Genomic DNA, 6000 nt, shown 5'->3' on the forward strand with positions numbered 1-6000 from the left:
TTGGCTCAGGTAATGATCTCATGGTTCATGAGTTCAAGCCCCACATCAGGCTCTGTGCTGGCAGCTTAGAGACTGGATGGAGCCTGCTTCGGATTCTGTGTCTCCCTCTCTCTCTCCCCCTCCCCAACTCACGCTCTCTCTCTCAAAAATAAATAAACATTTTAAAAAACTTTTAAAAAAGGAAAAAAAATATAAGGTTTAAAAGCATATTTATCTTCACTGGAGAGCCTCTTGTGCAAGACAGAGATGCGGCTACCCAACGTCAGCTAGTTGTTGTACGATGGGTATTAATTCCAGTTGCAAGCAGGGAGTGGCCATTTCAGAGCCGGTAACCCCCCCTGAAGGCACTAAAGGCGCCCCTGCAGTAGGCGGATTCCACCAAACTTACAACTAGAGTCTCCCATTCAAACCTAAAGCTGCTTGAAATTCCCCTAGTCTGTGAGGCAGGAAGCCTTGGAAAAAAGCACCTTGCCCCCTCTTTAACGGTAAAACCTCAAACCACAAAGGTGGAAGAAAAAGAGAAGCTAGCAGGAGTGCCCCTCTTAATTGTCTATTTTTATATGCTGTTTATTGGGTCGTTAAAATCTTACAAGGATTTCACGGTAATTGTAATTGTTGAATTCCAGGTTTGTCTTAGCTGATTGTACGGACATTTCTCACTTTCAAACTCAGCAATATTTTTCCTAATATCTTGTCTGAAAGAACCTTCCAGTCTGCCGACCAGATCCTTGAGTGATCCGTGGTCCCTGCAGGAGTGGAGGCGGGGCGCGCCACCCCGCACACCTGTTGTCAGGTGACACCGCCTGCAGCATCCAGCGCACTCACCTCTCCACTCCACCCCACCCCCAGCGAGTCCCTTCCCTCCCGGCCTTCTCCACCGGGAAGCCTACAGCCTTCTGGAGTTACCTTAAAAAGGAAAGAAAGAAAGAAAAAAAGAAAGGAAGAAAACACAAAAACCTCCCAACCACAAAGCAAACAAAAGGCCGATCAGAAGATGAGCGAGGGCAGCGGGGGTTCCCGCGTCCCCTCTCCAGCCAGTCCCTGGACAACCCCCTCCCCGGCCCTGCCTGGCTCCAATCCCACAAGTATCCCCCAGCCGCCAACCCTCCCCTCCCCGCAGAGAGCGAGCCAGACGCCTGCACCACGGCCACCTGGCTCTCGGGCCCGACTTATTGTGCTGGGGCCGGCAACTCGCGGGCCCGCGGGGCCCTCACCAAGTACAACTCCGAGCACCGCAGCTCCCGGTCGCCCAGGCCCACGCTGGCCGGCCAGCGCCGCGGGGCCTCCCCGGGCCTCTAGCTTAGCCCGCCCGCCCGCCCCGGGAAGGGTCGCCGGGGGAGGGGCCAGCACTGTCGCCTTCCCACAAAAGCGCCCAGGCGCGGGCAGGAGGACGCGGTTTGGAGAGAAGTTGGCTTCCGGGTTCGCTGTTTGAACAAAACCAAAGAGAATCCCGCGCGGCCGGGCGGGGAGGGCCTGGGAGGGCGCCGTGCGCGCGCGAGGCCCCGCGTGGGCCACGCCGAGCGCGGCGACCCGAGCCCGGCCGAGCGCCGCCTGTGCGCGCCAGGCCCGGCCGCTCCCAGGCCCCCGCGGCCGGAAGCGCGCGGTGGCCGGACCCGGCGGCGGGGACCGGGCGCGGGGCGAGGGGGCCCGCGCGGCACTTACGGGGCGGCTCGGCGGCGGCGGCGGCGGCGGCAGCAGCTAGGTGTCCGGCCCGTGCCCTCTCGGCCGCTCGCGCCTTTTCTCTCCGCGCTCGTCGCTGGCCCGCCCGCCCGCCTCCTCGCTTCCCGCCCGCGCGCCGCGCGCTCGCCCCCTCCGCCCGGCTCCGCTGCCGAGTGAACTGGAACCAGTCGCCGCGGCCCCGGGATTCCCACAATGCACAGCGCGCCGCTCGTCACATCCCATGCCGTCCCCGCGCGTCCGGCCACCCCTCCCGCGCCACCCGGGCGCCCCGGCCTTGACCCCAGCCCCGCGGCTGCGCGCGCCGCGGCCTCGGCGCTCCGCAGCCGGGACGTCTGTCCGTCTGTCCGCGGGCCGCCCCGAGGCCCTGCCCGCGGGCACCCCGCCCCGAGGCTAGGCGCCCGACGCAGGGCGGGCCCCGCGAGCCGGGGCGCGCCCTGAGCTAAGTCCTCAGAAGGGGTCTGGTCCCTCGCAAAGGCGCTTCTCTGGCGCGCGTCGCAGCCCGTGGGTCTCGAGCGACACTTCTTGAGTGCCTACTGTGTGCCTGGCATGGAGCACGGGACTGTAGCTGACTCAGCCCTAAAAGCCTTCTCGTTAAGCCAGGGAGGGGGAGGCACAATTGCTGTTACCAGCAAACACTTTTCCCTCCACCACCAATGCAAACCTCCCGCGCACCTGAGAACGTTCGCCGTGTTTCCGTTCGAGCCCCCATCAAACTTTTTCCTGCCCCACGACCAGCCACTGCACATCATGCTCACCTGGGGTTCTTTATAGTGACCCCCGGAAGTCTGGACCTGCTTTGTGCATGGAAGCGGTTAGCTACTTTGATTCAGCCAACGTTCACTATTGGACTCAAACTGGGATTTACAACATCAGAAGTGATTATCACACACACTTTTTTTTTTTCAAACTGCAGGCAAGCAGAAAGAGAAGGAACCACTGCAAAGCCCATCTGTATATTCCTAAATTGGTTCCTTGCTCTAGAGCGTTAGTGCCCCATCCAGGTTGCCTAAATAGGGACCTTCTCTCTGCGTCCTTCCCTCTCCTGGCCAAACTGTGAAGGGGGAAGCCACCTCAGCACCCAGGTGTGGACCAAATCTAAATAACAATACACGCCCAGCAGAAGTTTCCTGTGCTCTTGCTGGAGGTGATGGGAAGAGATTATGGAATTAACCCAAAACCGCTCCTCCCAACTCTCTGGCCGCCCCTATAGCAGCGGTGGTGACTTCCTCCCCTCACTATGCTGCTTTCACACTTCAAAAGTTTGCAAAGCAGTGTCCAATACAGGCCATTCATGCATTCATTAATCCGGTTAACCATTGCGGTCATACTTTGTGCCATGCTCCAATTTGGGTGATGGAGATGAAGCAGTGAACGAACAGGCAAAAATCCCAGCGTTGGAGTTTGAACCCCATAGGGAAATAGGCAATAGGAAAAAGGAGAACCAGTCTCCTTAACAGGAGAGAACCTCTGGGCTGAAGGGAAGACCAAACCTGGGGGGGGGGGCGGGGTGGGGGGGGAGACTCGTAAAGCCTGTTGGTGCCCTGGCAGCAGACAGATGTGAAGCTTCTTCTTCGACAGGTCCTCAGTGATGGCCAAGGCCAGACACAGAGGATGACCGTCCGATAGATCCCAATCTGCAACCTTAGGAGGCCAAGAAGTAACTCATTCACCGCCACCCCAGCATTGGCTCTGACTCAGTAAAGATCACATATACCCTATAATTTCACCCTCATGACAGGCAGGCTAGTTCTGTACGTTTCTACTTCCATTTTACAGATGAGGACGCTATAGTTCCAGGAAGCCAAGAAATCTGCCCGACATCACACAGAGTTTCAAACCCAGGTTTGTCCAGGACCTGAGTTTTCATGATTCAGGCCTGAAGGGAGCCCTTCTGGAGGTTCGGTTTTCTCTATGTGCACAGTCCAGTCTTCCATGTCCCCCAATGCAGAGTGGGTCTTTTTGTTCCCACCCAGTCCCACACCACCATCCATGGGTTAGAGTCTGTACCCTTCCAGAGGTGATCTTAGTGCGACCCCACCCCCCAACACCCCTCTCCAGCACACTGTTCTCATAGAACTCACTAGGAGTATCGTCCCCCAGAGCTGTTCAGGCAGAGGCCCTGTGTCCATCTCTCTTTAGAAGGCTCCACCTTTTCTCTCCTTTGTCTCTCCTCCTTATTTTGTATGCCTTTGGTGACCTGTCCCCTCACCTACTCTGGCTCAGGGAGGTTCACAAGCTGTTTCCCCTCCACTTGCAAAATAAAATGCATGTTCACCGTGTGGAACTTGGAAAATAAAATTGCACAAAATTTAAAGTACACCACTCTTAGTACACCATTCTTAGTACACCACTAGGAGAGAACCACTATTCCTCTTTCAGCTTTTGTATCCATATCTACTTAATATTAAATATATTTGGGTTTCTACTGCATTTAGTGCTTGTCACTTGCCTTTTTAAAAATATGTTTCGGGGCGCCTGGGTGGCGCAGTCGGTTAAGCGTCCGACTTCAGCCAGGTCACGATCTCGCGGTCTGTGAGTTCGAGCCCCGCGTCAGGCTCTGGGCTGATGGCTCAGAGCCTGGAGCCTGTTTCCGATTCTGTGTCTCCCTCTCTCTCTGCCCCTTCCCCGTTCATGCTCTGTCTCTCTCTGTCCCAAAAATAAATAAACGTTGAAAAAAAAATTTAAAAAAAAAAATATGTTTCAACGTTTATTTATTTTTGAGAGAGAGTGTGAGCGGGGGAGGGGCACAGAGAGAGGGAGACACAGAATCTGAAACAGGTTCCAGGCTCTGAGCTGTCAGCCCAGAGCCCGACGTGGGGCTTGAACCCACAAACCATGAGATCATGACCTGAGCTGAAGTCAGACGCCCAACTGACTGAGCCACCCAGGCGCCCCTGTCACCTGCCTTTTAAGCTTAATGGACGTTTATGAACATTTTACCAGGCCATTATTCTAACACAGCAGTTCTCAAACTATTTGGATTCAAAAACCTTTGTCCTCTTAAAAATTAACGAAGACTCCAAAGCACTTTTGGTTATGCAGGTTATGTCTATCAAGATTTGCTCTATTATAAATTAAAAAAAATTTCAATATTTATTAATATATTCACTTTAAAATGTATAATATATATAAATAATGTATTTGTATGAAAAACAGTCTCTAAACAAAAAAATGCAAAAAGAAAAGTGGCTTTGTTTTGCCACTGTGCACATTTCTTTAACGTCTGAGTTAATCGACGATAGCTAGATTCTGATGTTGTTTTATTTGAAGCATACAAAGAAAATCCCATCACACACAGGAAATTATTTCTATGTATATAAATCCTCTATTAAAATGGAGAATTTTAATAGCCTGCTTAGATTATTTTGCCTGTTCTTCTTTAATATTATACCAAAATTCAAGAAGTAGTAGTTTCATAAAGGTTCATTGCGATGTAGAATCTGAAACTGATTAATGAATTTTGTGAACTAACACAAAAGTTCATGAATCTGTCTTGTATCTTGAATGGATCTTTTAGCCATGCATGATTTGGTAAAATCATACATTGGTCATTTGGAAAATGTTTTCTTTCCAAATGAGTCATATAGATCTTCCAGTCTTCCAAATGTGAACACCTTTCATTGTAAGTATCAGAAAATCACATTTTTTAGTATCAGCATTGATATCATCAAAAGATTTTTAAGTATTGGTAAGTTGTAAAGCTTATGGCAGCAAAATACAAGTGTTCCAAAACTGTATTAAAAAAAATTTTTTTTTTTTTAGTGTTTATTTTTGAGACAGAGAGAGACAGAGCACAAGGGGGGGAGGAGAAGAGAGAGAGAGGGAGACACGGAATCTGAAGCAGACTCCAGGCTCTGAGCTGTCAGCACAGAGCCTGACCCAGTCTCGAACTCACAAACCATGAAATGATGACCTGAGTGAAGTCAGATGCTTAACCGACTGAGCCACCCAGGCGCCCCCAAAACTGTAATTTTTGCTTGAAAGTTCAAATTTATCATTGGCAACATAATTTTGGTTATTTTCCTTGAAGTGACAGGTTAGTTTCCTGCATTTTCAAGAAACTGTTTATCACATACACAGGACTGCATTATGACTTCTGCAGGCCTTAGGCATTTTCCCTTCATGGGTCCCTTCCTCCATTAAAACAAAAACAAAACCCAAAAAACCCTGCATTTTTATAAAGACAAATATATTAACATTAGATATTAAAATGGTGCCTTACAGAGAATTCAGCCCTGCACATTCCAGGTCTAAACAACCATAGTTTGTCAGTCACTTGGCCAACTTCTCCATTGCTGAGGCTCACAAGACTTTATGGGC

At 51.3% G+C, this 6000-nt stretch overlaps 1 protein-coding gene across 6 annotated transcripts in view; it reads right to left on the reverse strand.

The window, feature by feature from the left end:
- Positions 1-1873, reverse strand: part of LOC123603947 (core histone macro-H2A.1) — a 79239-nt gene extending 77366 nt beyond the window's left edge. For 2 of the 6 annotated variants that reach the window (XM_045489529.1, XM_045489516.1), the window contains exon 1: positions 1663-1873. The gene's annotated coding sequence lies outside the window, so the exon portion shown is untranslated. Of the gene's footprint in view, positions 1-1214; positions 1402-1662 lie in introns of those variants that run through there. The other 4 variants (XM_045489493.1, XM_045489497.1, XM_045489507.1 and 1 more) reach the window with 4 other exon arrangements.
- Between the last annotated feature and the right edge of the window lie 4127 nt (positions 1874-6000).

The sequence above is a fragment of the Leopardus geoffroyi genome, chromosome A1 (assembly GCF_018350155.1).
Source record: "Leopardus geoffroyi isolate Oge1 chromosome A1, O.geoffroyi_Oge1_pat1.0, whole genome shotgun sequence".
Classification (NCBI taxonomy): Eukaryota; Metazoa; Chordata; class Mammalia; order Carnivora; family Felidae; genus Leopardus; species Leopardus geoffroyi.